The sequence below is a fragment of the Diceros bicornis genome, chromosome 31, assembly GCF_020826845.1.
Source record: "Diceros bicornis minor isolate mBicDic1 chromosome 31, mDicBic1.mat.cur, whole genome shotgun sequence".
Classification (NCBI taxonomy): domain Eukaryota; kingdom Metazoa; phylum Chordata; class Mammalia; order Perissodactyla; family Rhinocerotidae; genus Diceros; species Diceros bicornis.
Genome location: NC_080770.1, coordinates 35,867,952 through 35,894,366, shown reverse-complemented (window position 1 = coordinate 35,894,366; position 26,415 = coordinate 35,867,952). Strand labels below are relative to the sequence as shown.

The following is a 26,415-nucleotide window of genomic DNA, read 5'->3' as shown; positions in this document are numbered from 1 at the left end:
AAACTGGACCCTGTCACTTTGTCAAGAATTTGCCTCTTTATGAATTAATGACACATGAATTCTTTAACATTTTTGTAAAGAAAGAATGAGAAAGTGTGTAGTGTCTCTGAATGTGGCAAGATAGGGAAGTCTTGTTAGACCACATCCTCGGGTTCTTCTCTCGTGTTCAATAGGCCCAGGTGATAGTCCATGTAGTCAGGTTCAGCGCCGCTCCCCCAGGCCCCAGTGTTCCATCCTACTCTGGCCTGTGCCCTCTTCAGGGGGTTCTGATGACACTGGTCCACAAGTGTTGGAAGGAGACATTGTAACATGAGAATATTCATCATCTTAAAACAAGGATTAATGGAGAGGAAAGTCTCAGGGTGTGTGTGCTCTGATGCACTGCTGTTGGGATATGGCCGCAGTGACAACTGTGCTCCCAGCAGTCCCCACAATAGCTGTCTCAGGCGTTTGATCTCCTGGCGCAACCACAGCAGCTGTTGACAGAGCTGGGAACTCATCGTGGTTCAGTGTCTTCCATCAGATTTTGTCGCTCTGACCCTCCTCTGCTTGCCCCATTCCCACGCCTATCCGCTGTGTTGATTGCTTTGTAGTTGTTTCCTAGGAGCCACTGTGTGTAACTCTGTTTCACAGTGTCTTTAGGGACCCACTCTCACTACACGAGTCACTGTACAACAGCCCCTTATCCTGGTGTAGCCCGTGTTCGTCCTCTCCAGTGGAGCTGTGAAGAACCCTGCTTAGTCGGAGCTCCTCTCATTCTCATGCTGCTGGGGCTGCTTACGAAGCTGGGCATCTCATCTTTGGTCATCAACATTATTCTTTTCATCGATTTTCTGAAGTCAGAGACGACTTTGTTAATAATGTGACACTGATTGTAACAGACACTTTTATGTATCTTCCCCAACAGCTCTGTGAAGTAGGCCTGTGATCCCCATTTTACAGCGGGGGACACTGAGGCTCAGAGAGGTTGAGTAGCTTCCTTCACTTCACACAGTTTCTTGGTACATTTTGAGTCTCCACCTGGACCTCCGCCTCTCAGGTGTGTGCACTTAGCTGGTGTTCCACTTTGTGCCTCTCTGCCAGCCTCTCCAAAGGCACACGCCCCATCCTGAGTCCATTTTCTGCTTGATGGCAGTCACCCTGCACAAACCGGCCCCATGCAGGGAGTGGATTAGTCGGGCATGGTCCTCCAGCTTACCCTGGGGAGGTTCTAGGTTTCTTAGGAGAGCCGGAGCAGTGGAAGATACTGACCATCACTCACCTGGAAGGTTTGTTATGTAGAAATACTCCACTGAATTTTTGCAGGTGTCATGTCTTCTTTGTCTTCATTGCTTCTCTGGGCTTTCTCTTACAGTCCGTGCTGTGCAGTAACATACAGTACAGAGACTGGGGAACATAATGTTGTTGCCCTGCACCAAACGGTCACATTACTCATTTTTCTAATTATGAAAGAGTTACGTACTGTAAAAAAAAGTCAAATTACCCAGATCTGTGTAGAGCAAAGTGAAACCTCCCCCATCCATCCCTTTCCCTGCAAACTCACTCCCCTACTCAGAAGGAACTATTGTTAAGAGTTTGCAGCTTATTCTTCTGGACATTTCCTATGAATTTATAAATACACATAAAGTTTTTTTAACATAAATGACATAACTACATCATTTTGCAATTTGTTGTTTCCCAAACCATATATCATAGATGTCTCTCCTTCTCAGTGCTCGCCACTCTAACTTAGTTTTTTAGAAGTTTTAGAGGTACTCCAAAGAACAGGAATACCATGATCTGTTTATCTCTTCTTTGATAGAGATGGGATTATGTCCAGTTTCACTATTATACATAATGCTGCAGTAAGATCCTTGTATGGAGTTTATTACACTGCTATTCAACTGCTCAATTTTCCTTGTTTCCTCTTGGTCAGAGACTATGATATATTTTTAACAATTTTATGGGAATTATTATTGTTATTATTATTATTATTTTTTGTGTGTGAGGAAGATCAGCCCTGAGGTAACATCCATGCCAATCCTCCTCTTTTTGCTGAGAAAGACTGGCTCTGAGTTAACATCTGTTGCCAATCCTTCTCCTTTTTTTCCCCCAAAGCCCCAGTAAATAGTTGTACGTCATAGATGCACATCCTTCTAGTTGCTGTATGTGGGATGTGGCCTCAGCATGGCCAGAGAAGTGACGTGTTAGTGCATGCCGGATCTGAACCTGGGCCACCAGTAGCAGAACACTTAACCACTAAGCCACGGAGCCAGCCCTATGGGAATTATTTTATAGGGAATTTAATTTTATCACTGAATAAAGACATTTATGGGGAAACTGGACTTTAAGGTCATCCATCTCAGTATTCTGGAGAAAAATCATGAAACTTCGAAGGTATGAGGCTTGCTCCATCACAATCTAACAAGTCATGTTAACAATTTAAAGTTTAATGTTTGAATAGCTACTACTCTCTCTGTTCAGAGGAAGAATGACTTTTTCTTGTCTAGAAAACTTCTGACTCCAGGGGCTCTCAGTTGTGCTTCAGAGAGGGTAAGATATTGGTGTTGTATCTGTTTCTCTTCAGCTGTAGGCTGCATCTTCTAAAGATCATAGAATTGAACATGGTCCAATAAATGTATATGATTTGGGTCAAAAATTCAAAGTAATGAACCCAAGATAGGAATCCATAACCTTGGTTCTTAATAAAGAATTTCCTTTGATATCCTCAAGTCTCTGTGATTACTGTGTATACATGAATGAAATATCCCTCTGTCCATTTCTTCAGTTGTTTCCATTGACTTTATGGATTTATCCTCTAATCCAGATTCTAAGTGTGAAAGAACATCTTGGTCCTTCAAAGAAAAGAAGCCATTGAAATTTGATTTTCTTTTAGCTCGCCATCCTACAAGTTTGAGGAATAAATTATCATGTAATGGTACAATGATTCTGAAATCTAATTTTCAATTAGAGGGGTGTAAGGGATGAATGAATGGTGGTTCATCCCCATGGTCAAGGGTATTGTACACGTGGACATGTAAACAAGATTCAGGAAGCTGCTTCAGCCCTGTGACATCCCTGAGAACCACAGTGCAGGAGGATCTAGGCACACAGCCATCTGCCTCGATCTCCTGGGTTACATGTAGATCCAGGGGTCTTGAGAGTGGTGTCAGAGCAGCTAGCTTTTATCTATTTCTCCCCTTCCTTCTCTCCAGCTTATCTCAAACAGTCCTGACTATCATATTTTAAAGACCAATTATAGTTATTTACATGAGCTGCTTGTTCATTATTGCAGAGTAATAAACAGGCATACCATTAAATATCATTTAATCTACCTAATTAAATTTGTTGTACCTTTTGATTGATTAGAACACTAAAGTTAGTTCAGAGTTTGATATTCACCAAATGTGTTAATCTGCTTACAACTGCCATGTGCCTCATTCCTCTTAGAAGTGTATCTTTGGCCCATCACAAGATTTTAATTAATCAAATCATCATAAATTAAGATAATGTACTGTCTTTTGGATGATTGGGAGGCATATGGGTCCATTTTGGAAATATGCCCATCTGTCTTTGCTCCCCATGGGAAGTTTCTGGTCACTAGGTCTCCAGGTGGCTTGCACAAGCCCTAGGTCTATAAAGCTTGGTGCCTCTCCTTCTAATTGGGGTAGAAATAAAAGAGGTCAGAGAGACTTATTAAAGTTTTGGTTGCATGAAGTCTTCAATGAAGACCATCCATGCATATTGTTCTGGATAGCTCTCTGTTCCTAAGACTACTAGTTACTTTAAGGGCTTGTCTGGAACTGTCAATGGTCTGATATTTTACCTTACCTGCAAACGAATAAGTTAGCTACCATGGTCTTACAGATGCTGGCAAAAGATACGAGACCCATGGGTCAGAGACACAGGACTTAACGACACAGCAATGGCAGTGGCCAGAGTGTCAACATTTGCACTGGTTCACTAAATCCCACTTCCTACAGGATGATACACAGTGGGCCAGGAGACATGCAGAGGGTTGCAAGAACTTAGAGCTTAAGGAACTCAAATCTTCAATAACAGGCAGGATGTCTGCTGACCTTTGGTCTGGGGAAGGGTGTTATTTTTATTATACTGGGGAGTAAGCAAGCCTGCCTTTTGCTCCAGAGGAGGCCACTATTTCTATCTTCCAAGGTTGTCAGCTCTACACACATTCTTGAAAAGATAACCTGGTTTTATTGGCTTTCAAAGGTAAGCTTGAATGAGACTTCATCATCAATCCGTTCTTCTGTTACCTTTATTGAGATTGTCCAAATATGCTCTTTTCTCTGTAAAGTTCACTAACTTTATTCATACATAAGGGTTGCTTTTGGTTTTATTTATTAAGTTAAAATTTTCTTATTAGAGCAAATGAGGAAACTATTATGGGTTGGATCTGAAGGTATGCTTTTCCAGGAAAAATGTGAAAGAAGATCGGTGGTCACAGAACTTTGCCATAAGGAGTTGATATCAACTTAAATGATTTTAATTTGAATAGTGTTTTGTACAACTTTCTTCCATCTTACTTCATCCTCTCTGCTTCCTGTAACTCTCATATGGGAATGAGGCAGTTTCAGGGATTCACTGAACTCATTTACAATATTAAAATGGTTTTTTCTGTTTTTTTTTTTTATTGAGGTAAAGTTAACATACTACATTAAATTAGTTTCAGCGGTACAACACAATGATTCAGTGTTTGTATAAATGTTGAAATGATCACCACAATAAGTCCAGTTATCATATGTCCCCATACATAGTTACAAATTTTTTTCTCTTGTGATGAGGACACGGTGTACTTCAAGGTGCAGAAGAATCAATGATGATGTCATACTTTTCCATATACAACTTGATGAATTTGGACATAAGTATACACCCTTGAGACTGTCACCACCATCAAGGCCACAAACATATCCATCACCTCCCAAAATTTTCTCTCACCTCCTTTATTACTATTATTGTGTAGTAAGAACTCTTAGTATCTACACTATTAGCAAATGTGATGTACGCAATACAGTCTCGTTAGCTGTAAGCACTATGCCATATCCTAGATCTCCAGAACTTATTTATCTTGATTACTGAAACTCTGTATCCTTTGATCATCAGCTCCCCATTTCTCCATCCCCTCAACCCCTGGCAACCACCATTCTAACTTCTGCTTGTATAAGTTTGACTATTTAAGATTCCACATATAAATGAGTATTTGCCTTTGTCTGTCTGCCTTATTTCACTTAGCATAACGTCTTCTAGGTCCACCCATGTTGTCAAAAATGGCAGGAACTCCTTCTTTTTTCAAGGTTGACTAATATTCCATTTCTTTATCCATTCATCCATCAGTGACATTTAGGTTACTTCCATATCTTGTCTATCGTGAATTAGCTACAATGAACATTAGAGTGCAGGTATTTCTTTGAGACCCTGAGTTCAATCCTGTGGGCATATACCAGAAGTGGGATTGCTGGATCATATGCTAGTTTTCATTTTTGGAGTAAGCTCCATACTGTTTTCCATAATGGTTGTACTAGTTTACATTCCCACAAGGGTTCCTTTTCTCCACATCCTCACCAACATTTGCCATCTTTAGTTTTTTTGATAATGGCCATCTTAACAGGTGTGAAGTGATAGCTTATTGTGGTTTTGATTTGCATTCCCTGATGATTAGTGATGCTGAACACCTTTTCATACACCTGTTGGCCACTTGTATGTCTTCACTAGGAAAAGTCTACTCTGGTCCTTTGCCCATTTTTTAAATTGATTTATCTTCTTGTTATTGAGCCAACACGAAAAAAGAGAACAAGATTTCCAGGCATTATGGATGCTTCCCAGTTGATGCAGATGGTTTTGTATTTACAGTGGTACCAAAAGATCATGTTTCATGCTTTTTCTTCAGCTTGTTATAAGACCAGCAGTAGCTGCGGCATGGCAGATAATTGGGATCTTCTGGGTTTGGAGGTTTACAACATAAATGAGTGGTAATGAATTTTTTATTATTCCAAGGAAATTATTGAGATCATAGTCCATGGAATCCAGGATTGATAGGTGTAGGAGGAAATTAAGGTGAGGATCGGTGATCTGGCACTACTTCTGATCATGAGGCACAGGTATCTACTGTATGAGTGTTTGAATAAAAATATTAGAGATCAGGAATTTGTGGTGGGTGAATATGTTTTCTGAATTATTTACTTTTGAACATAACCATTTGGATTATGTGAACATCTGGGATATGGGAGTAAGTCGTTAACAGGGGGTGGTTGATAATATCACTATTGATTTAACTTCTATGAACACCAAGTGGTCAATGGATTAAGCAAATGAGTAATCAGAAAACACAGAAATGGTAGGATTTGGGATTTAGTAAAGGACTGGGGACCGACTGTCCTGAGAGGCAGTGCCAGGACTTATGAGGTTGAGAGTGACAAGGACAAGAAAAGAATAGAAACACACTCAAACAAGGAGAGGGTGTTAACAGGATGGGGGAGGAGAAATGATCTGGAGTAGCCTTGAGTTTTGACCTTGAGCTTTCTGTTCTTGATGCAAATCTGCCTGATGACATCCCGGGACAGAGGTCAGATCTATCCCCAGAGGATAGAGGGAGGGTGGAAGTACAAAACAGACAGGATAATTGTCCTAAAAAGGCAGGCTTCCTTTATCATTTGTCTCAATTTCATGATTTACTTTTGTAGGGTAAGAGGAAAAGAAGGATGATAGCCACGTCTTCACAGAGGAAGCAGCATAAGTGTGGGATCCAGTCCAAACCAAAGCCTGGTTTAAACATCTCCATCCGTATGAGGATGTCCAGTGACATATTCAAGAGTCCGGTTCCTAGAATTCCATCCCATCCTGACAATGAAGGGTCTCTGGGAGGACACCTTGGACCAGCCCCACCAGGTTTGCTGGCCTGAGAGACCACAAGGACTCCAGGCCTGCAGCAATGCAGGACAACTGGTAACTCCTTTCAAGCTTGCCAAAGGGTTGCAAAACCTTGTACCTAGTCACACAGGTGAATCCCTTCCAGGTGTGCTCGCAGGTGGTCTGCACTCCAGGTCCCATGCCCACTCCTGCCGGTCTTCAGATTTGGCAGGGATGATTCCAGGAGCTGATCTGGGCATTCCACAGCTCCACTGCCAACAATTTCTGGCGACTGAGGAAGGTATCAGGAAGGAGGAAAGGGCAGTGAGGAGCACAGGAGAGAGACTGGTGATAGCACTGATGGCGGACAGACTAGCTAGTGAGGCAGAGAAAGTGAGGGGCCAAGAAGGCCGTCTTGACAGCAGATGAAATGAAGCAGGCACCTCAGTGAGGTCTCTTGGCAGCGTCCCTAATGTTTTTGTACTTTGAGCTCTTGAAACTTTGAAATATAACAATACGTTTCTTTTATTAAACTCTGCTGCGTGACAGAAAATATAGACAGTGGTTTCTTTCTGAGGTGAGAGGTTGAGTTTCAGGTGAGGAGAGAAAGATCTTCCTTTTTCATGCTGTTCTCTCATTTTCCTTTACTATGTACTTTATTTATTTGTACTTTCAAGTCAGCAGCGAGTTATCAACGTCACAGGATGATTCAGTTTTTCCCCGTACAGTCACAGTAAAACCTACTTAAAGTGGATTATTCTTTTTGTGTAATATTCCAATAGATTCCAAAATATTATTTCCAAAGCACTTCGATGTCTATGTTCTCAAATTAGATATTTACTTCTAGGTCTCCATTTTTGTGTTCCTTCTTGCATGTTACTTCAGAGTTGCATCTAAGGAAATACCAGATTTCCCTCAGTTTTTTAGATCCATATGTGTTGGAAATTTGATTCATGAAGATGGACATGGCAGCTGGGGGATTATGCTATTATCAAGAGACCATTTTTCGGCATCAGTAATCTGACAAGAACTCACTGCTTGTTGAGATTTAATTGACATTTGAGGAATCAAGCTTTCACTATTGGTACTTCTCTTTCTCTTTGGAGGGGAAGTATTGCCTTCCTAGTCTTTCCATTACCAAACCACTTTCCTGGGTGGCTGTGCCCTGTCAGGAAGGGCCTGGGATGCCGGGAACCAGGATTCATCCTCAGCTTCTGCCTGTCCTGAGAAGGCTTCCCTGGCAGAGTCCAGCCTGTGTGTCTGGGTGACACTTGCAGCCATCAGAAAGGAGGCGATAACTCACAAGTGCCAAGCGATTCATCTGGCTCTTGTCTTACAGGGTGTTTCCAAGGGATGAGGTTCAAAATGCCACTTGGTAACCCCTTGAAAGCTCCTGGTCACGGGGTGGGTTCTCGGTGTGAGGTCGGAGCAGTGTCTATTCACCACCAGATGGGAAGCATTTCAGTATTTTAATTGGTAAGGCTGTGTTCATGCACGACCATGGATCATCTGTTCCGTGGCATTTCCTGCTGGACCACCCCACACCCCTGTCATGCCTCATCTTTCAAAGCTCCAAACAGGGTTCACAAACCATCAGGTGGTTGTAATGTAACCACAGAACAAGACAGGGGAAAAAAACACAACCACCCAAGGGTGACACACTTTAATGGCTCGGGCCAAATTGCCCCATTTGGACAAGTTGGCAACATCAACACTGAGTATGTAAACTGGAGGACTGTCTAAGACCATGGACCTCAGAATGACACGGCCTCAGATGTCACTTGGACAGCAAGGGACAGTGTGGGGTCACTCACTGGTCAGGATTATGGTCTCTTATCCTGGCAAAGTAGAGCTCACCCGGGATCCATCAGGCCAAGCCAGGGAGGAGACTGGGAGCCTTCTAGGGAATTTCTGCCCTAAAGGGAATTGCATAAGGAAGGCAGGTGTGCTGGAAATCCTGGTTCACAGAGAGCGGTCGGTCGTGTTTATGGAATGAGGCCCAGTGGTAGACTTAAAGCTGCGTCACAGATCTTTCCCATTGGATACAAAACAGCAGGAAACAGAATTCACAGTCCTGGACATGGACCCCAGCAGGATTCAATTCTAGGTCAGTGGTGAACATGGAGGCACTAGAGGGGTATCAGGAGGGAAAGTCCTGTCTGCCTTTAGTCCATTTGCAAATTACCTTTTCGGGCCTTGTCCTCTCCACATGCATGTTTTGATCTTTTTACATTGTTTTCCCCACTTACAGCTGATGCAATTCCAGAGATTGAACTAGAAAACTACAAGTTCCTAAAATTTGGTCAAAAGAAACCTCAACAGGAGAAGCAGAAAACATTCCTTCTTCCTCCAGAATGTAGAAAGGCACCCCCTGCCTATGGCACGACCTGATCCTGGGTAGTGCTGTTTTAAAGACATCCACATTTCAGTGGTTGTTGCTTTGCCTGTGAAAGTACCATTAACCTTTATATCCCAGGAGAACGGGCCGGGGACAGTGTCCGCCCCTGGAGGAGCTGAATGATACTGAAATGAACTTGTCCTCCGGAGTTAGGGGGAATTGGGAGTGATGTCACTAGCCAAAAAAGGGGCTGGCCTTTCTCCCTTCTCCAACATACAATAAGTTGATGACTCAGAAGAGTTCTTGATTCAAGGAGAAATGTGAGATTCTGTGTCTCACTCACATGCCTACAGAAAGCGACAGAACCACACCACAACTCCCAAGCTGTAAAGGGAACAGGACTTTAATATAATGTTCAAATATGTCATTTATTATTTACAACAAATAACCACTGTTTCTCCCCAATGGGTGAGTAGGTGCTGAGGTAGAGATGTCAGGGAGCTGGGATGGGGTCATCCCTTCTCTCTTGGGCTTCAGGGGACCCCAGGAATCAGCTTACAATGCTCCCCTTCCCATCAAATGGGAGGAGCTGACCCTGTGCATCGCAAGCATCCCAGCTGTGTCCCCGCTGCTGAGGATGGGGCTGTGATCGGCCACTGGTACGGGGTTTGGGGTTGGGGCCTGGGGGCTGAGTAGAAGAGTCGGGTTATCTTGCGTGGCCTCCCTCAGAATCATGGCCCCCCACCATGTCCCCACCGCACTGGGTGCTCCAGACCCTGTGCTCAGTGCTGTCAGCCACCAGTACCCCATTCGTCCCTGCCACGTGAGCCATCATTTAGTATCACCTATTTCACAGAGGGGGAAACAGAGTCTCAGGAAGCTGAAGAGAGTCACCCCAGTCACAGGACTGGTCAACAGTGGAGCTGGGATCCCAGTGCCAGCTATCTGACTCCCCAAGGCCACACTTAGCCCAAAGCCTTACTGAACCCCTAGGAGTCAGTCACCCCAGGCCAGATACTCACTCACCCCTGACCTTGATGATGGCCGGTTCTTCTTGGCCTTGCATACTCTGCAGGCCAAGTAGGTCTAGCGCTCTGGCTGGCAGGACAAGCTGTAGCTACAGGACAGAGAGACACTTGTGAGCCTACCAGGAACCACACCTCAGGGGTCCCCCCACTGCCTGCCCAGCAGCTGGAGTCTGGGTGTCCCAGAGATCACCATGTAATAAGGCCGGGGGATGAGTGGGGCACCATGGAGACAGGCTCTCTGGGCTGGCCAACAGGGAGAGTCCACCCCTGCCTTCACCCAACTCCTGCCCGGCCTCACCTCTCAATCTCGTTGAGCAACTCCATGTCCTGGAACGAGGCCCCAAATCGCTCCCTCGGGCTCTAGGTTGTAATTCTTTGCAGCCTCCTGGAGCAGCAGGATCTCCCTCATGACTCGGTATTCCTGGGACCAGAGGGAAGGAGAGGATGCAGACAGGGCCTGGGTGGGGGATGCTGCAGTGGTCTTGTTGGAGGTGAGGAGTGGGGCAGGGGACCAGTCCTGGAAACCATCCTTCACTCCAGTTCCATCCAGGATCTACCAGTTCTCAGAATGGAATAATCAGCCCCTCCTCCAGGAAGATTTCCTTGATGCCATCCTCCCCTCAACCCACTCGCCAATTGGATGGGTCTCCCACTTCTCTGGTATCAAACTCTTCCATTCAATGTAACATACAGCGGGTGGAGCCAAGGACTGTTCTGCCCAGAAGGTCTCTGATTTCCACCTCCTTCCTCTCCCCTGCAGGGAGTGCCACAGCTGCTCCTCAGTCCTCTTCTCAAGGTTGATCCCATTCCCCTGGAAGGTAGACAGCCAGAGTTCATCAGACAAAGACCCCTAGCCTGACTAGCTCCCTATGCCCACCCCTTCTCATGTTGCACTACTGCCAGATCCCCAGAGGGGGCCGGGCATGCAGAGAAAACAGGACTTGGACCTAGGCTTGGCTCTGGGCTCCAGAGGAGGAGGACATGGGGGTGTAACTGAGGGACCTGGCAGCACAACTCTCTCTGATGACAGACTTGGAGGCTGAGGCTTCAGGCAGAGGGGACTGCTCAGGCAAATATGTGCTGCCTGACTTGGGGGGGCCCGACTTCTTTCTCCCTTCATGGGCAACATGGGAGTTACAGGCTGAGTCCAGCTCAGATAAAACCTCACGCAGCTCTGCCATCAGGCAACTCTGAGCTTCCCCAGCCTGGGTAACTGGAATGGGTTTCTCTGGCAGAAATTCTGTTCACTCATCGCTAAAACAGGCCTGATGCCCCAGCTCCCAGGGGTGGCTGCGAGGCTCTCATGAGAGGAGATGTGCCAAGTGTTGAGAACTCAGAGCTCAGTTCGGGGGCTCCCGCATCCCAAGGCTCAGAATCCTGGTCCTTCCTGCCTAGTCCTCAGGTGCACCCACCTCGAAATAGTCACCCATCGCCAGGTGCAGCATCAGCAGGTCACTGAGCAGAGTTCCAAGATAGGGGACAACACCTTGTGACATCGGGGTGTGGGTGGGATGAACCTTTGCTCTCAAGTCGACCCCATGTAGACCCTCTCCTGAAAAGTCCCCACCCTCAGCCACCTGGCCCACCCAAGGGTTCCCACGAGGAGCAGCCTAGGACCCTCAGCAGCCTCCCGTCAATTCCTACTCCCTTCACACCCCAAGAACACCACACTCCTCCTCCTCACCTCCCAGGGCTGGCTTCTGGCAAATCACAGGGTGTGCAGTCCCTTGCCCTCCCCAAAACACACTCATCCTGCACCAGCTCTTCCAGGCCCTCCTCTTGGTCACTTCTACTGGGGGATTCAGACACTGTGGCACCAAGATGAAGGGCCCTCATCTTTTGGTTTGAGGCCTCCAGCTGGGAGCACAGAGACCCTCCCCCACAGGCACACTAACCTGCTGCTGCTGCTGCTTCTGCACTCTCTGGGGGTTGCTCTCTGGGGGAGCAAACGTGGAGGGCCCCTCCTGTCAGGGTCGAGGACAGTGTCAGTGAGGCCATACTCCCCTCACCCCATTTCTCTCCAGCACCACTGGCCTCCGACACTGGACATCTGACTTGAGTCAACTGGTACCAATGTCATTCCATCCTCCAAGGTCTTGTGATTCCAGAACAAGCCCAGCTCCAACTCTCACTCTGGATGTGAGCTTGGGCTTGTGGCCTGGCCTCCTTGAGCCTGTTTCCTCATCTGGAAAGTGTGAGAACTCCGGCTACCACACAGATTCTCATGAGGACTCAGTGTCACAAGACTGTCATCATTGTTCTGGCCCTCACCCCTCCAGGTGGAGTAGGCAGAAAGCTCCCACATTCCTTTCCTCCCTCTTACCTCAACACCACCCTGTGAGGCCTGCGCCACACAATCACCATCCCTCCATTTCCCTGATGAGGAGACAGAGGCCCAAACATAGGCAGTGTGTTGCTCAGGGGCCCACAGAGGAGAGGCCGCTTGCCCCTCTCAGCCAGAGGCCCTGTTCCAACATCCTCGCCTAACCCCCAGCCCCACCACTGACAAGAGTCCTGTCCCCTGAGCTCTCAAAGCTTGGTCCTGGGCTGAGTCATGGATGGAGAGGACGGGGTGTCTTGGGAGTCTGGTTGAGTGGCTCTTGCCTGGCCCAGTCCCGTGGAGTGTCTGGCCCCCAGGCTGGGCCAGAGGCCATGCCAAAGCCTTCTCCTCCCCAAGGAACCCCTCAGGACATTCCCCTGCACTGAATTTTTTTTTTTTTTTTGTGAGATCAGCCTTGTGCTAACATCTGCCAATCCTCCTCTTTTTTGCTGAGGAAGACTGGCCCTGGGCTAACATCCATGCCCATCTTCCTCCACTTTATATGGGACGTTGCCACATCATAGGTCGACAAGCAGTGCGTCGGTGCGCACCCGGGATCCGAACCGGCGAACACTGAGCCGCCGCAGCGGAGTGCGCGCACTTAACCGCTTGCGCCACAGGGACGGCCCCTGAACTCTTTCTTTATCCACTCAAGAACTGGACCTCCAAGGTGCCACCTCTGATCAACAGAGAAGGGGATGACAGGACATTTTGATTCCCCGTTTACATGAAGCTCCTAAGGTCCTTTCAGCAGGATCCATTAAGAATCCATCAGTTGCCTAGACGCTTCTCATAAGCCACCGGGGGCATATGTCATTGCCAACCAGGCACTCAGGTTAGACTCCTGTGGTTGACTCAAGTGAAGTGACTGCTCTAGGGGTCCAGTGGGGAGTCCCAGAATGCATACACATCTCTCACCTGAGGATGAGCAGCCTGTTTTTCCACCTGGACCATGGGAATCCTCTGCCACGCACATCCCTGGGGCAGGCAGGGTGCAGCCCCTTGGAGATGTGGTGAAGATAGAAGGAGCAGCAAGGTCCTGGCTTCCTGAGGATAGGTTTAGGCTGAGGGCTAAACCCACCCCAACCACCCAACAGCCTGGAAGAAGCTACATCCAGCAGGATGGACATACATGGAAGCCAGAGACCTGTTGATGGCGCCAGCTCGGCAACTCCTCCTGGAACAGCCCAGCCAACACCATTGTGTCCCATGACCAGGGCCTCCCGCCCACAAATGGCACCCCACCTGCCCATGGGCAGAACAGATCCCTCTACTTGTTAATCTGCATGAGATAGACGGGAATGTTTCAGAGAAAGTTCAAGGGAGAAACTATCAAAACCACAGCCTGCCCAGTGTCCCTCCTCCACACCCCTCCTCTCTTTCCAGACCCCCAGCCTCCACTCTACCTTGATCATCAGTTCTCTGCTCAAGGACTTGTCTTGACTATTGAGTTCCTTAAGATTTTCAGAGATCTCTCTCAGGGGAGGGGAAAGAACGAGGGATAAATTTAGGAATAATGTGAGGGGTCTGAATGCAAATCCCTTTTCTTTGCAAACCCAAGAGATTCAAACTGCCTGAAGGAGTGTTCTCGCTGGGCTCCTCTGAGTGCTAAGGTCTCATGATACTGGGAGGGGGCTCTCCTGTTGGTCACTGGGATCTCCACTCCCCAGTTCTACAGAGCAGCTCTGTTTTGACTGCTTTGAGTTTCAACTGGGCATAGAGTTCTGTTGCTATAAACACTTGAAAATTTCCAATTTGGCTCAACTTACTACCTGACACTTAGGGAAGCCAAGTCCTAAAGCAGAACTGGTGCACTAAGGACCCCGGAAGGTTTAGAGACCCCCTGCTGAGGCCCAGGCCCTGTCCCCAGCATTTGCTGCCTCCCAGGAGTTCCCAGCTGACTGAGGGGCCAATGGCAGACATACAAGAGATCCCCCATCCACCCTGGTCCTCCTATGGAGAGAGGCCTACCCACCGGGAAACTTCCCCCGTGTGTTCTTCAGGTGGCTTGTGAAGGTTTTCTGTAGAGCAGAGTTGACAGTGCAGGACGAGAAGAAGTTCTTCAGGATCTCGAACTCCTGGGGAAGGGAAGAGAATGAGCTGTGAGGTGGGGCACTGTAGCCCAGCTTGCTCTAGCTTCAGTACCCTTCTATTTAAATCTCCCCTCCTGGATGAGACAGATGCTCAGGGAGTCCCAGAAGGGCACATTTAGGACCCAAAGAGTAACACTCACAGGGAGCAGGATTTTAGCTCAACCCAGGGAAGGAGCCAGGTAGGAAGTGAGCATCCTCTCACTGTGACCTGGAGTTAAAGTCAGCGGGCCCCTGGCAGGAAGGGCCTAGGGACTGTGCAGGGGCTTAGACCACACACTGCAATCCTGGGACCTGATAAATGTGGAGAGGCAGTTTCTAAGGCTTCAGAGAGGGGCTCCACTGGGCCTCCCACAGCACACCTGGGCCACCTGGATCCAGCGCTCCACCACCCTCACCCTGTCCTGGGCTGTCATGCTCGGGTCCCCGAGGCAGGGGATGATGAGGAAGCTGGCCACCCTTCTGACGTGGTGGACGGTGGCCTGGACGTTGGGTGTCTGGTGCTCATTGCCGGGCTTGTTCCTCTTGCCCCACGTGGAGCCCAGGCATGGAGAGGACACCACCTTCTGGAAGAGCTCCTGGAGAACAGGGGGAGTGTCACCGAGCCCTGCCACACCCCAGGTCTGTGTCTACAGCCCCCAAAATCCCACACAGGAGTCACAGTTTAGAGCTGAAGCTCAGAAAGCTCAGGATGTGGCCTGAGCCTTGTAAGAGTCCCTGGCTTTTCTTCTCTGTCCACTGAGGACACCCAGCACAGGATGACCCAGGACCCAATACTGGCAAGGAAGGGAGAGGGGCATTTGAACCCAGCCCGTCCTGGCTAACTCCAAGCTCCAGATGATGGCTCAACTAGGCTCATCCCAAGGGGGCATCTTCCAATACCCTGATCCCCCCTCTGGTCCCACTCCACATTCTGATGCACATCCCCGCGTGGCAGCTACACCCACAGGCCTTGTCTGTCTCCCTTGTAGTGGAGTACACATCAGGCGTCTAATAAGTCCTGAGGCTGTTGAGCCTCCTGAGCAGACGGTTGGGCCACCAGGGTCCAGGCTGTACACAGTGAGCCCTTCCCTGCACAGATGGGCCAGGGCCCACCCAGCTTTCCGTCTCTTCTACCTCATGGAGTTGGCACAGTCACTCTGTGCAGCAGGTCCTCTTAATGTCCACCTCCATGGTCTGCAGGTGGACAGCAAAGGCTTGGGTGTTCAGAAAGTTGCCCAGGTCTTATGATTGGTATAGGGCGGAGCCTGGATTTGGGCCCAGATCATAGGAGTCTGGATCAGGTCTGGGGCAACGATAGCAGAGAGAAGGCCTGCCCCACACCACCCTGAAAGCCCAGCTGCTCACCGCATCCATCATGGTAAACTGCTCCACCACCAGCTTAGGAGGGAAGGCCATGAGATTAAGCTTCTCACGCTCCTTAAGAGCCACAGGTGGAGATGGACTTCTCACTAGAAATGATGGTCCAGGTGACTCCAGCTAAGCAGCTCCTACTCCTGCTGGAGCCCATGTTGGCCCTTGCTCCACCTCCAACACTGCTGGTGGAGGGGACACTGGCTCCAGTGCTAGAGGGGGTGGTGTCAACGGAGATGGAGCCAGCTCTACCTCCACCACTGCCCACTGCTCTTCTTCTGCCGCTGGCTGGAGCTCTGCAGCTGACGCTGGAGTGGGATAAAAAGAAAGATTCACCCACATAGCTGACTTTCCATGTGTCCTTCTAAACACAGGAAAGATCCCACTCCCTTCCAGGAATACCTAGCCTGCAGTCCCCCTTACCATCTGGCTCTGCCTCAGTGGCCTCCAGAAGCTCACACCGGACAAGGGTAAGAGGGTCACGGCAGCTCATCTCCTAACCAGGCAAGATGACATTCATGTACATCCCCTTTAGCTTAAAAAAGGGACAGCCTGAGTCTGGTCCCTCCCTAGTTCTAGTCCAACCCCGTCATCTCAAGCTCCTGAGTGTGGAGACCCTCTGCTCCTGCTCTCATCTCAGAGCAGCACTGCAAAGTGTGGGTGGCCTCATGTACCTGCCCCTTGTCTAGTGAGTTGGTGGAGTTGAAACCATTGGGCAGTTACTCAACAACCTCCTGAGTGGAGTTCTGCAAAGACTGCCTGGGAACTGGGCCAGAAGAAATCAGGGGCTGCCTGCACACTGCCACTGGGGCCAACCACCAAGAGAATATCTGTTCCTCAGTTCAGGCACAGAGGGGCATCCCTGCAAAGAACTCTGGTCAGGGAGGGAAGGAGATGAATCCTCTAGTGCTCGGTAACAATATGAGTAGAGGAGCTCACCTTCTCATGCTTCCAGGCATGGCCTGAGGTATGAACATGACCTAGCTGTTAGGTTTCCGACACCTAACAACCAGCTCCTGCTCAGGAATGACCCGCCCCTTATGTCCTGCCTTCTCTCCTCCTCACAGACACATGCACACACACACACACACAAAGAGGGGCAAGGGGTGTGGGGCTGATCAGGTGGGATCACAGCTGTGCCCTGGCCTGCACTAGCCTCTCCTGGGCTGCCCCGTGTTACCTTTCACTGCCTCCTGCCAGATGCCCAGAGGCGTCAAGAATTAAGGCTGAGCCAACATCGCCAACTACCAAAAAGTTTCTCTTTCTGGGATTTTTTGAGCCCAGATCCTCCAAAAGTTGGGAAACAACAACAAAACATCTTTGCCTGTTGACTGTCTCCAATCAAGTGAGCTGGATGGGGCAATGTGGGTGCCTGGTTACCAGAGTTCTAAGATCTGTTGAGGTCTATGACCCCACGTCATCTCTTGAACTGTACACAATGAGACCACATAGCCCTACCCACAGGTCCCTGGAAACCTAACTAGGGACCTAGTTTTGAGGAGACAGAGATGAATGCAGACCTCCTTTTCCTTACTATTTCTTCATCCTGGGATAGTCCCTGTGCCTCTCAGGTCCTCCCCAGTCTCTAAACCTGCACCATGGGAATCAAGCTAGAATCTACTTCCTAGGGACATCACCCGGTGTATATGAGATAATATCTATTACCCCTGTGGGCTGGTGTCACATGTACCTAAGGCACAAACTTAGAGATGGAAGAATAAAAAGGAGGGGTGGGATGTAGTACAGAACACCACTCAAAACAGGCCTGGGCTCCAAGAATGTGATATTGGGACAGTCACTTCCAACTTGGCCTCATTTTCAGGTCAACACCATGAGGGTGTTGCAACTAATGGAAATTCAGATATTGCCATCTGTGGCATAAAACCATTCAATTGTTTCCTGTTTTATGGAGAATGAGACTGAAGTGCCTCATCTTGGCCTATGAGGTGGGCATCCTCCACAGTGGTAGCCAGTAAGCCCCACCCATGTTATACACATCCCCGTGGAACCACAAAGTGGTTAGTAACTGGCTTCTGAACATAATAAGAGCCAAAGTGATGGGATGTCTTTTCTAAACTTTAACTAAAAAGGTCTCTCACTTTCTCTTACTCCCTCTCTCATGTGCCATCTCTCTCTCTCTCTCACTCTGTCAAATCCCTGGAAGTGAGGAATCAAATACTGGTGTATTGGGGCTGCCCAATGTGGAGGCACATTGAGGAGAGAAGCAAGGGAGTGCCTGGGCCAACAGACAGAAAGGAACTCAGGCTCTCAATACAAAATGAATCCTGAAGGCTGAGAGTGAACTTGTGGGCCAGTCCTCCCCTAGTCGAGCCTCAGTTCAGGCCACAGCCCCAATCTGTTAAACTCACTGAGACAGAGGCACCCAGCTAAAACATGCCTGATTGCTGATCCACACAAATTGTGAGATTGTTAACATTTGTTGTTTTGAAATGCAAGGTTAGGGGCAATGAAGTCAGAGAGGGAAAGGTAACGAACACAGCCTACCAGGCCCTGGCCCTACCTTCCACCCTAGCTCCTGTTCTCTTCTCCCAGCCTCCCTCCAGTTGCATTGGCCACCTTTCTAACCTCCTCTGGCCAAACTCACTTCTGCCTGTGAGACTCAGGACCAGTGGTGCCATCTCCCTGACACACTGCTCCCAGACTTGTGCAGGGCTGACTCCCTCTTGTCATTCTGGTCCCAGAAAATGTCACCCTAGAGAGGTCTTTCAGACCCTCCTACCCAGTGACGCCCAGCCCTCCCTCACAGCCCCTTGATGTGTTTCTCTACAGCGCTTGCTCTTTTCTTTCTCATGTCTTTGCTTTTGTCCATTTCCCCTCTAGACTGTGAGCTCCTGGCAGACAGGGACCACTTGGTCATTTTCATCCTGCACTTCAGCCCACCAGGGCACCTGGCACAGGGTGAGTGCTCAGGACACAGCTGCTGAATGAGTACATGGGTAGATCTTGCACCCCGCCCCCTGCTTTTGACCAACTTTCATTGTGGAGATGAACACTAGTAATAGGAGGTACAAGTTGTTTCTGAGGCAGGGGGACAGCCAGAAAGACCTCTGGTTGACTCTTCGCTGCTCCAGGAGCTCAAGAAAAGTTCAGTGGACACCAAGTAAATTCCAGGATTACAGCAGAATGACTTGATATATATATATTATGTAATGGTTACCAAAATAAGTTTAGTTAACATCAATCACCAAACAGAAAAAAAAGATTGTTTCCTGATGATGAGACGTTTTAGGATCTACTCTCTTAGCAAGTTTCAAATATACCACACAGCAATGTTAACTTAGTGCTCTATATCAAGTATATCTCAATACAACTGAAAAAAAATAAAAGCAAAAACTCACTGGCCACCACTGACACAAGACGCTGCCCGCCCCCTCGTGGCCAGAACTAGCACTGCTGCCCAGGCCGGAACTCCAAACAGAAAGGAATCTTTCTTCAGGTGTCCTCAAGGCAGAGGCTCTCCAGGGTCCCAGGGGTAAAGCAGCAGGACCTGACAGCTTCTAGGGAGTGGGAGGAATCTCGGGAGCCTACCGTGCACCTCTCTTGCTGTTCCCCACCAGGTGTCCTCTTCACTCCTAAGGCATCCTAACTGCAGCCATGACAATGATTTCCCCTACTTCCAGATGAGGACCTCAAGAGTCCAACAAGGATTAGTCTTCTCCCTGGACTCTGGACTTGGTGTCCAGTGCTCTGGCATCTTCTTCCTTATCCTCAGTTCTCATCCACCCAAGCCCCCTAGCCTCCTCAGTTCTAAAGGATCTCCAGGGGCTGGAAATCATTTTCTCAGGGTTTCAGAGCACAGTAGGTCATCAACAGAGAACCTAGTCCAACAGACATGTTGTGAGTGCATGGAACACTTGGAGTCACTCGCTGGATGCACTCCACTTTATACAGGAGGACCCTCACTGAGGTCTTCTCTCCTCTTCCCAATGCCTACACAAAGGGAGGATGGGCTCATCACAGTTCTGGGTGCCCACAGAGGTGGACTGCAGGACCCCAGTCCTGTGATCCCCAGGCTGGGCCAGGGATGGATCTGGAACAGGTAGACACCTAGGAACCTTAGGGATTCCTCTTCCCATCTCTGGGCCCCTGTGCACGAATCTAGGAGAACGGATGCTACTGCCCCGTGGGAGAGCTGCCTCCAACCTCTCTCCCTCCTGCCTCTTGTCACTTCCCCGGTGTCAGCTCTTTCTTGACTGCACCTCAGTGTTCTCCATATGAGAAGTCAAGTGTGAGGGAGTGTGCCTGTGCAGGTGTGATGATGAGGAGAGGAAAATGACCCCATATGGAAAGGGTGGGCAGCAATCCTCTAGGATCTTAACGCCACTCATTGCCAAAGGAAACCTGAGGGAAGAGGTGGAGCCTTGGCCAAGTAAGCTGGAGCTCTCTCTAGTCTTCAGGACTCTGACGACCTCCTGTGGTCTGGGACAGTACCTGCCTCTTTCTAGGCCAGTTTCCCAACTGTACAGTGAGGGGTAAGATGTGCAACAGCACAAGCATGTGCTCGGCCAGGACAAGTCATCAGGCCCCATAGATACATTAAGTATGTTTTAATGTGTATTGAAGTGTACTGAAGACATTAATATTGCTGTGCAATCATCACCACGATCCATCTTCAGAACACTTCTCATCTTACAAAACTGAAACTCTATACCCATTCATGACTAATCCCCCATTCCCCCTCCTCCCACCCACTGGCAAACACCATTCTACTTTCTGTCTCTCTGAATCTGGTGATTTCAGGAAGCTCTAGAAGGGAAATCACACAAGGTTGTATTTTTGTGACTAGCTTATTTCATTTAGAGTAATATCTTGAAGGTTCATCCATGGTGTGCCATATATTAGACTTTCCTTCATTTTTCAAGGATGAATAATATGCCATTGTATGCATATAGCACATTTTGCTCATCCATACATCCCTGGACAGATACCATAGCAAGGCCCACAACCAAGCCCAAAATAAAATGGGGCCCCAGCCAGATTTTTCTCAACAGTACCCTGGAGACTACTTTCTTAAGCAATATCCCATATGATATTTACTAAGGATCTAATCTTGGGCCGAGAGTTGCTTTTCAGAAACTCCATTTCTCTTCCTTAAGCAAGTTTCAACTACTTTGAGCCAATGAGACAACAAGACGGCTTGCAAGACTCAAACTGCAACTGCATAAGTGACTGGAGGATGAACTGGGGGGACCAAGAACTCCCCTGCCAATCATGTTAAGGACACCGTCTTTTGAACGTGGGATGTGTGACAGAACATGAAAATCTGTGCTTGCACAAAATGCCTAGGACTGTTCCCAAACTTACTGTACCCGCTCCTTTGCCCTTTTCAAGCCCTTTTCAACAGCCCATTGGGGAGAAAGATTTAACCTTCGTCTCTTTGCTGGCCAACCTCGTAATAAAGCTTTTTCCCCTTCTACAAGAGCGGGTATCCTGTTTGGCTAATGGGTGCATTGGGCTGTAAGCCCTTCCTTGATTACAATACTTGTGTGGCTTCCATGTTTTAGCTATTATGAATAATGATGCCATGAACATGAGTGTTGAAATATGTCTTTGAGAACATGCTTTCAACTCCTTGGTGGGGTATACACCCAGAATAGGAATTGCTGGGTCCTATATAATCATATTTTTAATTTTTTTTAGGAATTGTTATACTGATTTCTACAGCAACTATATATTCCCACCACAGTACACAAGGGTTCCAACTTCTCCACATCTTGGCCAACAGTGGTTCTATTCTTTTTCTTCTTTTTTTTTTCTTTTTGATAGATGCCATCCTAATGAATGTGAAGTGGTCTCTCACTGTGTTTCTGATTTACATGTCCCTAATGATTACTGATGATGAGCATCTTTTCATATGCTTATTGGTTATTTGCAGATCTTCTTTGAGCAAATGTCTACTCATATACTTTGTTCAATTTTGATTTGAGTTGTTTGTTTTTTGTTGTTGAATTTAGGAGTTCTCTATCTATTCTGGATATTAAGCCTTTGTCAGATACATGGTTTGCAAATATGGTCGCCCATCCTGTGGGTTGTGCTTTTACTCTGTTGATAATGGCTTTTGAGGCACAAAACATTTTAATATCCATGAAGTCCAGCATATGTATTTTCCTATTTTATTGGCTGCTCTTGGGTGTCAGAACCATGAAATCATTATCAAATCCTATCTTGTCAAGTTTTGCCTTATGTTTTCTTCTAAGGGTATTATAGCATTAGCGCTTACACTTAGGTATTTGATTCACTGGGAATCAAGTTATGTATACAGTGTTAGGTAAATGTCCAAGTTGATTCCTTTGCATGTAGATATCCACTATTTCCAGCACAACTTGTTGAAAAGACTTTTCCCCATTTAATAATCTTGGCACCCTTGTCAAACATCATTTGATCACATGGGTGAGGGTTAATTTCTGGGCTCTCAATTCTGTTTCCATTGCTCAATATGGCTGTCTTTATGCCATGAAAATGCTGTTTTGATACTGTAGATTTATAGTAAATTTTCAATCAGGAAGAATCAGTCCTCCAACTTAGTATCTCCTTTCAAGATTATTTTTGGTATCTGGGCTTATTTGAGATTCCATAAGAATCTTAGGAAGGGTTTTTTTCTATTTCAGCACAAAACGCCCTTGGGATTTTGATAAGGACTGCACTACATTTGTTGATCTCTTTGGATAATGTTGACACCGTCACAATAAGGAGTGTTCCAATCCACGGTGATCGGATGTCTTTCATTTCTAATAGTGCCGGATGGCTGTTCAGGTGGAGGGGTGGGCCCTCCTCGAGGTAGTCGTGCAGAAACCCACAGTTCCACCTCACTGTGCCTTCACCATTTCCTTAGAACCCATCAACAGTCAACAGAGGGCAAAATGCATGTAAAATGCACGCAGGAAGTTTTCAAAGATTGGATGTGCATGGAGCACACATTTCTTCCACTCCTTTCCATTAGCAAGAACCACGGACTGAAGCAGCAGACCCTAACACATGGAGACTGCAAACTCACCCAGCAGACCCCAACAAACGGGGACTGTGGACTAACTAAAGGCCAGGGACTCGGGTTCCTGGCAGAACCATCTGGCAGCTCAAGCTGAACCACTAAGCCTTTGCCTGGCACTGCTGACTAACCAAGTGCTAAGACTGATGCTCTCTTAGAACATCCTGTCAGTCTAGATTGACCCACTGACCCTGGACTGGAAAGCCAGTTAGATCAGGAGCTCAAGGCAAACAGAGTGGATCTCAGATCCAAGAGAAACTTACCCACAGCCCTCAGAAACAGTGAAAAAGATGGAGAACTCAAAGGTTTTGCTGGTACCAATGACTGTTTCTCATCCTCGAAGCCATCAGGCGTCTCCTTTGGATCCCACTGCTGCCACCAAACTGGTACAAAACAAAATAAAATTCAGTAAATTTTAAACATCTTATTGGCTTTATTCAACAGTTCATGAATCAGGCAGCATCCAGTCTAGCAGAGAGAAAGGACCTCCAAGGAGTTCTACAAAATGAAGGATTTTATAGGCAGAAGGGAGCAAGAACAAGGAAGTTACACTAGATAAAAAAGCGGGTTGGTTACTGCAAGGTTACTTTCCTTTAGAGGATGGCAGGGCTCTATCAGGAAGATGACCTACCTGCTGCGCATGAGGTGATTCCTGATTGACTGGTTTAAGATTCTATTCCTGGGAGGGCCAAAAGTCTAATTAAGTCTCGACTTGTTTATGTGAGGCATAGCCTAAGCGGCTCCATTTGGGCCTGGTGTCTTGTTTTAAACACATGACTTCTGCTGGTCCCTGCTTTCCCCAGTTACACCCTGGCTGTCCCTTCACTGACCATTGTTGGTCACACACCCACTGCACCTGCCTCCAGTCCTCCCCCTTCAACACCGTAATCTCACACACAGCTCCTCCCGACACTATCATGACGTCTCCCACCACACGTCGCCTATACTTTCCACACTGCCATCAAGATGCTTCACAAACACCACCACCATTTATGTCCAATGGGCTGAGAGGCCTGCCCATGCACTGGGAATCAGGAGTCACAGGGTCTGTCACTTGGCCTCCAATTACCTATTGTACCCCAGCTGAAGGGCTTACCCTGCGGAGACACTCAGTTGTACCCAACTCAATCGCACAACAACATCTTTGCCCCAGGCTTCCTTCAAAATGCTCCACCCACTTTCTGCCCCAACTGCTCCTTAAGGAGTCATTTTGGGGTAGCCTTCGAGGCCACCTTGGTGATTTTGTGCTCAGGCCCAAACAGATCTTGGCCGACAAACACTTTAACAATACCCCCTGAAATCATATAGCATAGGTAACTAGTGAATGGGTGCAAATTACTGGTTTTACTTCCAAGGGCCGTAATGAATATTTCACACCAGGAACATCCACTTGTGGGTTTTACTGTAGGCTGATATCACAAGGCTCTCACCCAGTGAGGCTCTCTCTTCCCCAGCCTTCTGAGCAGATTTCTCCAAGCTATATTCTGCAATGCATCATTGTTTCTATCTCAGCCTGCTTCCCTCAGGTTGCAGGTCCCCTGAGGTTCCTGCCCTGACTGGCTACCACCAACCCATAGAGACACTGTCAGTCCTATAGGACTGGGTGTTCAGTTCTACTAGGACTGACTGACTGGACTGGACACAGGTGCGGTGGCCCTACCCACGCAAAATCAGGTAACTGAGGCAACCAAGAAGTATCGAAAACCTTAACCCAACATCGACAACAACTCCATAAGACCCTATCCTAGCCCTTGTGGAACAGTCTCATGAGTCTCTTGCCTAAATGGTTTTAGAGAATGGCCTGGCCCTAGATTGTCTATACCAACCAATGAAGGAGGGGTTTTTGCCTTTCTTAGAACCACTTGCTGAATGTACATCAACACACAAGTTCAAACCTACCTCCACCAGATGGCCCAAGAGGTTAAAATATTGCGTAATGTTACCTAAATCTTTTAAAAGATACCCAAGGCCCCCGAGATCACTGACCTATTTTCATGGCTGGTCTTTCCAAGTTGGCGACAATGGAAACAGACTGGATTTTAGACTGTTGCTTGTACAATTATAGGTTCTGTTACTATAGCCATCATTGGATATTTACTCTCTTGGCTACAATGTGCCCTATCCCTAATAACTCTATTAATTACCCTTATTAACTATCTCAACCAACTTTAAATTAACTAAATTAAAATTAATCAATACCCTGATTAATTTAAAAAATTCAAAATTTTTATGGAGAATCTACTTAACACAGAATACACTGTTGTAAGCATTTAAAGTATACAGTTCAGTGCCATTTAGTACAATGATTATGTCGTGTGGTTATCACCACTAACTAATTCCAGAACATTTTCAACACCCCCAAACAAACCCATACTCATTCACACTATTATCTCCTAACCCAAGCCCATGAAAACAACTCACCTTTTTTCTCCCCCTATTGATTTGCCTATTCTGGACAGTTCATTCAAATGGCATCATGCTATCTGTGGCCTTTGTGGACGACTTCAGTGAGCACACATGTTTCAAGGTTCATCCATGGCCGAGCATGTAGCAGTAGCTTATTCCTTTTTATGGCTCCATAATGTCCTATATTATGAATAGGGCACATTTGGTTTATGTAGTCACAACTGGATAGAAATTTGGGTTTGTTCCACTTTTGGACCATTGTGAATAATGTTGCTTTGAATATCCATGGAAAAGTTTTTCTTTGAACATATGTTTCCAATGGTCTTTTGGACATACCAACCTTGTGACTCTCCTGGTCCATGGTAATTCTAGGTTTAAGATTTTTAAAAATGGCAAACTGTTTTCTGCAGTGGATGCATCAAATTACTTTCCCACCAGTAATGTATGTGGGTTTCCCATTCTCCATATCTTTACTAACACTTGTTACTTTCCATTATGAGGAGTATAGCCTTCATTTTGAGTGTGAAATAGTATCACACTATGCTTTGAATTTGCATTTTCCTAATGATTTATGATACTGAGCATCTATCTAGTGCTTATTGGCCATCTGTGTTTCTCCTGGAGACATGTCCATTGCAGCTAGTTACCCATTTTCATTGGGTAACCAATGAAAATGGTTTCATTTCAAATTTCTTTGAATGAAGTTTCATTTCAAACTTCTTTGTTTTTTATAATTGAGTTCTAAGAGATCTACCTCAGGTAGATTCCATGGCTCCAGGCTTCCCGGGGGCTACTAGGAACTCAGGCCCATGGCTTACCACACCACCTGCCAGTTCCAGCAGCCGTAGACAGCTCTCATGGAACCAGGCTTCCGACAGGCTTCTACAGAACCAAGCCCACCGAGGTGCTTGCTGACTCAGGCGGCCCCAGGCAGCTCCCATGGCACCAGGCACCGGCAGGTTCCCATGAACCCAGGCTTCCATCTTGACCCAGCGCCTGCTGGCTCCTGCAATCTCAGGTAGCTCCTGTGG

At 47.3% G+C, this 26,415-nt stretch overlaps 1 long non-coding RNA gene across 1 annotated transcript in view; it reads right to left on the bottom strand.

The window, feature by feature from the left end:
- Nucleotides 1–12,098, bottom strand: part of LOC131395256 (uncharacterized) — a 29,137-nt gene extending 17,039 nt beyond the window's left edge. The window contains exons 1-3 of the long non-coding RNA XR_009216323.1: nt 11,622–12,098; nt 10,839–11,020; nt 10,208–10,298 (exon numbers count right to left, since the gene is read on the bottom strand). This is a non-coding gene — a long non-coding RNA (uncharacterized LOC131395256). The remainder of the gene's footprint in view (nt 1–10,207; nt 10,299–10,838; nt 11,021–11,621) is intronic.
- Between the last annotated feature and the right edge of the window lie 14,317 nt (nt 12,099–26,415).